The sequence below is a fragment of the Ixodes scapularis genome, unplaced genomic scaffold, assembly GCF_016920785.2.
Source record: "Ixodes scapularis isolate PalLabHiFi unplaced genomic scaffold, ASM1692078v2 PGA_scaffold1__304_contigs__length_218370807, whole genome shotgun sequence".
NCBI classification, from domain to species: Eukaryota; Metazoa; Arthropoda; class Arachnida; order Ixodida; family Ixodidae; genus Ixodes; species Ixodes scapularis.
Genome location: NW_024609846.1, coordinates 106,971,185 through 106,981,818, shown reverse-complemented (window position 1 = coordinate 106,981,818; position 10,634 = coordinate 106,971,185).

The window sequence follows — 10,634 nt, the reverse complement described above, 5'->3', positions numbered from 1 at the left end:
TCAGAACGGGTACGAAGGGAGCACCGGCAGTGCCACATAGAATCCTAAAATGTCCTTATTTTAGCTTTAACTCAGCTGCGATATATCTTCCTAATAAGTTCATACTTCTCATTTTCCGATTTCTTCTGTGCTTTTAATGGCTATTGCCGCAAATTCATTGACTGGGGAGCGATGATAAAATCTTTATCCTTTCAGTGAGCATATCTAAAGATCTACCATTGTGTTATTTTCTATAGAAATAGGTAAAAAGAAACTTTTCACATCAAGTATTGGACCGTGACCCTTTTCCATGTAGACTGGAGAACTTACGAAACATAAAAAAAGCTTTGTGAAGGCAACATACTTAACTATGAAACATTATAGAAATGTTTGGTGATCATATTGTGGATTACTGATCAAGTTCCGAGACCATTTATTTAATGGGTGGTTTCATTTGAAATAGAACACGCTTGTCGGGTGGGTCTTTCGATTTTTTTAAAATATATGTAATCGTCCCATTTGTACATAAAAAAGTTTTTCTGACGTAAAAAAAAATGTTTCGCTTCACTAAAAATTATTAATTGGAGCAGGGTGAGAATCTGTTTTTTACTCAATGATTTTTCTACCAAGTTCTGTTCGCTGGTATGAATACGGAAAGCACACAAAACTCACAGTAATTGTTTGTGTTTTTGTTTTTGCATTTTGTTTTGTATTTTGTTTTTTATTGAGGCAAATGCCAAACATCGACTCTTCGACAGTCTGATCGAATATTCAGAGCCTTGAAACTCATGCGTTTTTATATATGCCGCTTACCAAATACCATGCCGGTATAGTCCTCCTATACATGGTCTATCGACGGGCATAAGTTTAGTTTATGTTATTTTATTGGAATATTTTATATAAAATCAGAAATTTCGCCAAAAATGAAATTTACCGGTCATTTGAACCCGCTTTCCCCAACAAGAAACAATTTTAATTTTGTTCAATTGTTTTATTACTGCTGCCGATCATATTGGCTTTCATCTGGCTCGACGCCATTTCCAACTTTTTTGTTGTATCTTCTCTAGAAGGGATGAAAATAATGCACCCACGCTCTCGGAACGGCCAAACGCAGTTTCCGCAGGTGGGCTTCGTTGCAAAAACAATACTGCCTATTTTTTTGTTAAAATGTAGCAGGTGAATTCATTTTTATTGAGAACAGTCGTGCTTTGCTATATATTGTATTTTCTTAATTTTGTTATGATGGCAACTGACATTCCTTAGTCCGATCGTTAGCGGTGAAGCGGTTGTTCCACAATCCGGCGTGTAAAAACGGATTGTGGAAGAAAGGGCGGAGAAAACGGAACGAGCTCTTTATGTAGCCAGACTGGGGTCATATATCTGTTTATGCTATACACAGCTTGTAAGGCTTGAATCACCTCGCCACAGTACACAATTTTCCTTCGCAGACGGCTCCGTGATACGGACGTCAAAGGACTTCGTCAAAAAAAAATTAAAATGATGACAAGATGTGTTGTGTTTTTCGACTTACCGAAGAAATAAATTGATACATTCAGGAAGCACAAAAAAGAAGAATGAGTCTCCGTAGGTGCTCCCAAAAGGATGCACTCCTCACATGTGTCGTGCAAGCAGCGCGAGCCAGGCCAGGAACCTAAGGTCATTAATTAGCATGAGATGTACAATCTCCTGCAATACGATAGACACATTTTCCGGTGATGTTTATGTAGCGGTTCCAAGTCCACCTTGGCTGGACGCGCTTTATTTTTAAAAAGAAAATAGAACAAACATTTATTTATTCCCAAACCCGAGCAATGTGAGCCTAGCCAAAGCGAATCTACCGTAGCCACCTAATAAAAAATTGTCAAATCGCTTTCCCATATTCTCGAAGGCTGTACAATCTTTGCATTAATCGGCCCCTGAAAAAAAAAAAAAAATTAGACAGTTTGGTCGGGACACGCATGTCAAAAAATAAATTTTACGCGAAAAAACTGTTTTAGAGCAATATTGACGGCGATAGATCTATTTGAAATTCTGCACGCAAAATCAATGACATCACGGAATAGTCGTTCGCTCTTTCTACCTCTACAAGATGGTTATTCCCTCTTTCCACCGTAACGTGAGAGTGAAGCCGATCCACCTCTCCTCAACGCGCCCGAAATTCCGAGAGATAAAACACATGGAAAGGAGGCGACTACCCACTAAATCACGTCTTTCGCCGTCAATATTGCTCCAAAAGTTTTTTTTTTTTTTCGCGTAAAATTAATTTTTTAGCACGCGTATCCCAACCAGATTGTTAAACAAAACATATTTCTTTTTAAAGGTTTTTTAAGCTTGGTGCGACGAAGTGGAGAAACTGCAAGTCTACAGAGACATTAAGTAACTGCTTTCGCTGCCGTCTCTGCATTTGGGAGTCCTAGGTCCTCGGGGTTATCGATCAGCCTTGAACAAAACCCAACACTTTCAAACAAAACCCAACACTTTTACTTTTAACTGCACACACTCGTTCAAACAGAAGGGCCACTGTCTCGGGTTCACCGCTTGCTCGCTTTGGTTCCAGCTTTCGTTCTGTCCGTCTTGACTTCCGAGGCTGTTGATCTTCTCGGCTACATCCGACCGCTGCGGTACTAACTTACTGAGTTCAGCTCGCCCTTCGCCCGATCGTCTCCGCAGAGGCAAGCCGATGCCGTTATCAAAAGTTCCAACAGTGCACATTGCGTTTCTTGTGAACTGAACTATTTAAAGCACAACATATTTTTTTTACAAGCGCATCCTAAATATAATATATTAGCCTTAATTAACAAAAGTGACTATTTATCGCCAAATGGTGTTTGTGTTCTGTAAAAAAATTGCCTTCGTTCGTGTAAACTTAGCCCGTTTTGCCCACTTTGTTCTCTCTAAACTCCCTTTTCTTCTTACAGAGGGGCATGTGATATTACATATTATTTATATACACACTGCCGATAAAACAGAGACTTACATGGTTATTTGATCGCCCGCGACAAGACACTTAATCGATTGGCGGCCCGTGCCGGTTGCTTCCGGGATGTAACGGAGACGGGCCTATAGCACTAGGAGCCAGGCGTGCTATACGTGCCTTACAAACGTGCCTTACAAACAGATATATGAAACCCAGTCTGCCTATATAAGAAGCTCGTTTCGTTTTCTCCGCCCTTCGTGCCCTGGCTTTCACACCGAATAATGGAACGTCCGCTGCACCGCTAACGATCGGACTAAGGAATGTCAGATGCCATCATTACAAAATTACGAAAATACAATATGTAGCCAATCACGAGTCTTCTCAATCAAAATAAATGTACCCGCTGCATTTTAACCAAAAGATAAGCAGTATAATCCTTGGAGCGAAGCCGACATGCGGAAACTTCGTTTGGCTGTTCCGAGAGCGTGGGTGCGATTTCGATCACTTCTAGAGAAAATACAAAAAAAAAAGGAGAAATCGTATCAAGCCGATAGACCGATCTCACCAGGAGTTGCGCGACGCCACCGCTGCCGCGGTGCATTCTGGCACATGTAGTTCTCCCCAGTTTCCCAGCCGCGCCAATGCGCATTGTACGCCCGGCGTGTGGAAATTTCTTGTTAGCACGAGTCTTTTAGTCGGGCGTTAACTCACGGTTTTAATGGGTGGCTTCACTCGTCTTGTGCCGAGGTGCTACAATAGCAGCACCAGGCAGAAAGGCATCGGATTTTGTCTACCTTAAAGAAAGCAGCCCCGAAAAGAGTGTCTAAAAAAGGTAAAGAGAGCTCAAAGAGAGCGAGCGAAAAAAACATTTTTTTTTAAAATTTGTTTTGTGATTTCATTTATAATTTATATTCACCCCATTGCACGTCAGCTGAAGAGTGTAAGTTTACAGGGCACGAGACTTGGTAGGGCGTGCTGAAGTGTCCCGTACGTTGGAATCTCCCTGAGAACTCGCTCCTTAGCGGCATATCCGTTGGTCTATCTCAATCGGGGCCTCGCGCACTGCCTTGCGGCTGTCGTTTTTAATTCAATTTTTGCTTGATATACTTTGGTCGTTGTAACTGTTATTGCGATGACATGTTTCGAGCATAACTGTGCTTCAAAAAATCGGGACGATCACTAAAGAAAGAGTAGCGATTCTCGGTATCTATAACTTGAAATAAAAGAACTTTTTAGAAATTAGTTTTACGTTGTTTTTCTAATAAAACATAAAACAAAACATCGCACAATGCAATTTAGAAGCAGAACGCTTACGCCAAAAAGGTAGCAAAGGAACCTGACCCACCTTGTGGTGGGCTATTATGCCACAACCTGAATTTGGCTGGCGTAACTGATCTATTTTTTTATAAACGCCAATCGGGACAGCAGAGAAAAGCATTCACCGTCGGGCAACTCTTACCATTCGGAGCTTGCGCAAACAAAATAAAACTGAACAGAAGCTGTACACAAATCTCATCTCTACCCGATGTTTTCAGGTATCTCGCATGCTTGGGTCATTTTGACAAATGCGAGTTGTTACGGCGCGTCAGGCATGGTCTTTTTGTGGATCGTTTCTTCTTTGAGTGCAGGCATCTCACCGCAGTTAATCTGTACCTTGTCGCAAAGGCTGCCAATTAGAATAAAACGAGTTTTAGAAAACTATCGCTCCCCGCGAATGTCTATTTAGCTCGTCTTACTTCATTGTCGATTAAAAGTTATTCCCCAGCCTGAGCACTACAGGGTCAGTATTCCACCGACACATTTGACGCTGTTCCCCAGTCCTACACCGAGCCGATGGTCCGTCGAATTTTGTGCTCTTTGACATTTCCAAGTTCATTGAGACGTCGGAGGAGCCGGACAGCCCGACAGAATAATGGCGTCGTTGTTTTTCTTGCGGTTGCAGTGGGACCACTGCGTGAACGCAGTGGGTTCACGCGCGTTCACGAAGGCGAAGAAGCCGACGATGACGAAGCAGATGACAAAGCGATTCTAAAGCGATGAGAAGGCAGGAACTGTTTTTCTGTGCTTGATGACAAACTAGGGCACAACAAAAAACACAATCTTATGAAGAACAGACATGCAGGAAAATCGAAGCTTCTACCAGGGCTCCCCAAACTATGATGTACACCCACATCATCCCTATTCACGCAGCCGGAAAGCCGGAGAGCGATGACTACAAGTAGCATGGCGGCGGCAATACTTCCGGATTGCGTGCGCCTGCGCAGTTCGCTTGGTGGCATCGGTCTATTGAAAATTCACATGATCGGCAGGAATAATAATAATAAAAAAAGTTTTTTTTTTTAAAGCGGATTTAAAATATGAGTAAATCTCATTTTTGACGATATTTCAGATTTTATATAAAATATTCCGTGAGAATAAAATAAAATAAACTGATGCCCGTCGATAGCCCATGTACAGGACTACGCCCGCATAGTAATTAGTAACCGACATATATAATAACTCAGGAGATGTAAGTCTCAGAATATGCCACCGGATTGTCAAAGAGACGATGTTTGGCATTTCTTGAGCTCAGTAATAAAAAAGCTAAAATATTTTCCTCTGAACTAAAAAAATCGTCGGCATGGTTTGAAAGCACACAAAAGATTACTGTGAGTATTTTTATGTTAACTGGGTAGAAAAATCACAGAGTAAACAACGGATTTTCACCCTGCTCCACTTTGTGTTTCTTGTTTGTAAAATTATGTTTTTCTTCAGATTTTGAAATGCGGTTTTGTTTTTACGCCAATGGGACAATTCGAGATATTAAAAAAATCGAGACTCCCCCGACATGCGTGTTCGATTTCAAATGAAACCACCCTGATGTCTTCTTTGATTATTATATCCTGTGTGAATGTGATGCTTCTCAGAAAGGTTTCAGTTAGACATCTGCGTAGCAACTGCGGGGTTCTCGCAAAACGGTTTTTGTTCGACTCAAATTCAGCTTTCGGTCTTAATATATGAACTTCATTATGTCCTGGTCTTTCTTTTTAGGGTGAAAATAATATCTTACGGTCGGTGTTTCAGTCTGTAAGAGTGGGGCAGACGCTCGCTTCTTTAATAATATACTCAATAACCCTTTACCCTGCCTTCATAAATGAATCAATCTTTAATTCGAGTAGAGAAAACATTAATTAATAATCTCATTGTGCATCACAATGGTCATTGAAATGTAATTGTATTAACGATACAGAATGCATTTACTTGCCCCGGGAACGGATAGTGAATGTTATTAAATATGTCAAATAAAATAATTCGAATTCAAGCTATAACCACCTGCAACGTGCAGACCTGCAAATGTCAATCAGGAATTGTTTGATAGCCAGTGGAGTATACCGATTACCGTAGGTGTCTAATAAGACTCAACTGGTATGCTCATTCGTACTATGGTGTGAATACCGTCGCATTTGATTTGCACTTTTCTTGACTGCTTTGCGTCCTGGTCATAAGTGTATGCTAAACTTGCAAGATATTAATGAAATTGCCTGCTATATACGATTCATTTATTTGCCCTGTAGAGGTTGAAAACTGTAATTCAGCATAACATAGAACTTGCTTATTGTTTTCAAGGTTACTCTCAACATGTATTTCGGATAGGCATGCAGTTTGAAGAACATGATTTTGTTTTAAATTTTGCATTGCAAAGTTTATATTTAGATGCATGTGTTGTTTTACCTTGCACCTGATTTTTTCAGGTCTACATCATCTGAAAAACAACTACGCTATCCTCGAATGGGAAGAATGCCACAGTATCTATTGTTGATAGCTGTAATATGCCTAATATGTTTTAGCAGCCGCTCCATGGGTGCGCCTGCGGAAAGGCGGGAAAAGGGTATGCAGAAACAGGATTGTCATTTGCTTGCTGGCACTTCAATTTTGATCTAGAATTTTATTACGTCTGTGACATGTAATTCGGTGAAATAATTTTTGTATAATTCTATTCTGCTTTTTGCTTAGATTCATTTGGAAAGAAAGACACATGTACATCAAAGGTCTGCAAAAACCGAGGTAATCATTATCATTATCACCAGCATCATCATTATTCTTATCATCATCATCATTCTAACATTGCAAGATCATGATTTGGACACATCAGAGGGTGAAAATGCCAAACATTGCACTCTTGCTTGTGTACGGGAAAGATATTCGTTTAACTGACTGAATAGGATGCTGCAATTTGTTCCAATCATATATTCGATAAGAAAAGTAGAAACAATTGTAATACTAGGGAAGTTTTCTGCGTCCTTTTTATTTTATTCTTTTTTATTTTCGAATATTGATATTGTACAACTTGTTTATATAATCTGGTTGAAGTGTACCACTCAACGAACTATTAGAATTAGGATTCTGTCAAAGTTTAAAGCTATTACACCTATATTTTATTTATTAGAAATCATATTTACACATAACGTATCTGACATATCTTCAGCGGAACTATAAAATATTAGTGAAACGCAATCTGTGATCATTTTATTTTCCCTTGACTGTTTTTGCAGTCAAAGGAGAATTATCCGGTCGTCTGTTTTTTTTTCCAAAATAAACATAAGGTAATAACTGCAACCAACATAGAGGATGCACGCTGCGACGAAGTTTAAAAAAAAAACACAATGAAAAAAAGCTCGATGTTTTAAATGAACAGCATGCTTTTATATGTTAATCAGCTTTGATAAAAAAGTACTGAATTTCAGAAATTCGATATTATTTTAGATATTGACATTCGCTCAAACATATGGTAAGGCCTTAGGAGGGTTACACTTGCAAGAAGTGAAAGACAATCGGACTAAGATATTTTCGCACTACAGATTGCACCTCAATATTACACTCCTTTTAAGAATGCAAGGGTAGTTATAAGGTCCACGTCAGTGTTAAAACACTTGTCATAAATGGCCTGCATTCGAGTCGACGGAGGAATAGATTGTATGTTAGAAGGGTAAAAAAATTAAAGACTTTTACTACTCCCTGTAATGCCGAATGAGAGCGCAGCTCTTGAGGAGGAGGAGCGGAGGATACGGAGAGGAGGGTATGCCCCTCCCCTTCATCCGTACCCTCTAAAACTCCCCTCCTCCTTGTCTCCTCTTCCCGTACTCCTCCCCTCCTTTCCTGCTCCTCCTCCTCTCTAGAGATATTTCGATTTTGGGATATAACGTGCTAAACAATCTGAGAAAAATATATAAATAAATATATATATATATATATATATATATATATATATATATATATATATATATATATACAGGGCGTTTTTTTCAGCTTAACAGAATTTTTTTTTAAAACAATGAACACTAGAATAATGCGATCTGTGCAGGTGAGCTATACCGCCAGGGGGACATAATATAGGAGGCTAATCGTAACGATCAGTCGGCTAATTAGTTAAAATTTGTTAATGAACTTTTTAATTAATGAAAATAGATACAGTATATAGTTCCAATTAGAAACTTGCTCAGCGTCATCGAAAGCCACTAGATCAGTAATTTTCAGAAGGACTTTGTGCGCATGAGAAGCGTAGTAGTGCACTAAAGTTACCACTCGTGGAGCACGTACAAAGCTAGCGGTTGCGGTAAGGCGCCCGCGCAATTTTTCCGTCTCTTATCTAGCCACAGCCGTGTACCTGCTCCACGAGCGGTAACTTTAGTTCACTACTACGCTTCTCACGCATTTAAAGTCTGTCTGAAAATTACTGATCTAGTGGTTTCCGATGACGCTGAGCAAGTTTCTAACTAGAACTATATGTGTATTTTCATTAATTAAAAAGTTAATTAACGAATTTGAACTAATTAGCCGACTGATCGTTAAAGTTAGTCCCCTATACTATGTCCCCCTGGCCGTACAACTCACCTGCGCAGTCCGCATTAACCTAGCTTTCATGATTTGTTTTTATAAATTTTGTTAAGCTTAAAAAAACACCCTATATATATATATATATATATATATATATATATTGTGGCATCCTCGCTCCCCGCTTGTCCGTAGAAAGAAAATATAGTTTTCACATCTGAAAGCTCCACTCTGTCTAAGTTCTGCCGGTGCCAGAAAACAGGACAGCTGGAGCAAGGCGGGAGAACGACACAGCGTTAGAGTCAACAATTTGACGAAGCACGTGATACTCTCGATGTCATCTTACTTGCTCTCGGCTCTGTCGAAGACTGCTCGGCGTTTTTGATTTCTTCAGCATTAGCCTTGAGAGTGATCCCCCAAGATGGCAGAATGGAACAGCGAGTGCACATCCCTCGGGGCCAATGGGGTGTTTTCCTGCATGACAGGTGTGAAGTTCTTTTTTGTCTTGCGCGAAATATTTGGTGAGTGCTGTTGGCGGGAGGTACAGAGCTACAGCGAGCAAGCCGTTGTCAACCTTGGCGGCACACAATTTACCAACTTTATCTGACGTGTCACAGAGATCGATGGGTACAGCACAGACCCGTACCCATGTAGATGGCCACTTGGGTAACCAGCACACTACGTTTTCATACATGCCTCCCTGTGATTTATGAATGGTGATATCACTTGCCTGCATAACGGGTAGCTGGCATCTCCCCTCCTCCTCATTTTTACTTTCCCGCGCGTTCCATTATGGGAAACGTCATTGTCGCATTATGGGAAACGTCGCGACGTCACTCGTGAAGCCGCGTGTTGCATTATGGGAAACGTTCCATAATGCCACGCGCGGTTACGCCGACGGCAACGGCGACGCCGCTCAAGCCGGAAACGGGTGCCTAAGAGCTGCAATTTAAAACGTACATCGGTTTTGTCGCTGGGGAACATGAAGTGAGATTCTAATCAATAACAAGGAGAAATCAATAACAGCGACGATCAGTTCATTTATAAAAAAACATGTAGCGAACTATTCATCTATCCGAAAGAGGCGAAATACCAAGTGTATCCAAGACACGCGCGTAATCAAGCAAAAAACTGTCAGTCCAATCTGGGTATCATAGATAATTCATACAAATTGTCGCTAAACGCAGTCTAACCATAGCATTTGAGGGACGCCCAGACAATTCCACAGGGTAGAAGAAAAGTTCAACCTTGGTAAAACTAACGACAGAAATGGGTGGAATATGTAGGTGTAACTGCGGAAATTACTGTAATGCGTGTAATTATATATAGGATACATAAATGATTGATATATTTTGAAGCACGGTAATCAAAATTCAAACGCGAATCAGTCAAAACACCAGGGTCACGTACAATTGAAGACCTTGAAGTGTTTTACTCGTGCAATTTACAGGGATGCACAATAACATTTTTCTTAAGGGAGAAAGGAACGACCTTAGTCTTGGTGGGGTTTGAAATGAGCGATTTTAAACAATATTACAGGCGAATCGCATTATCATCGTTTTGTAACAGTTCACAGTCATCAGGCGTGCGGATACTACAACACATTCTCACGTCGTCAGGCAACTGTAGCATCCATGAGTTACTGACACAAATTGCATGGTCATTTATAAATATAATAAAATGCAAAATGAGAAGTTGACCCGTAGAGTACTCCAGATATTGTCACATAAGGAAATGATTTGCATCCTTAGTAGTTCATCATATTTAAGCGATAAATAAGGTACCTGCCCAACCAGTTTCAAAGACTTGAAGAAAGATCGATATTAAACAGCTTCTTCAACAATTTACCGCAATCTAGGAGGTTCAACGACTTGGAATAGTAAAAATAAGTAACATCAATAAAGCCACGAAACTCCACTATAGAGTT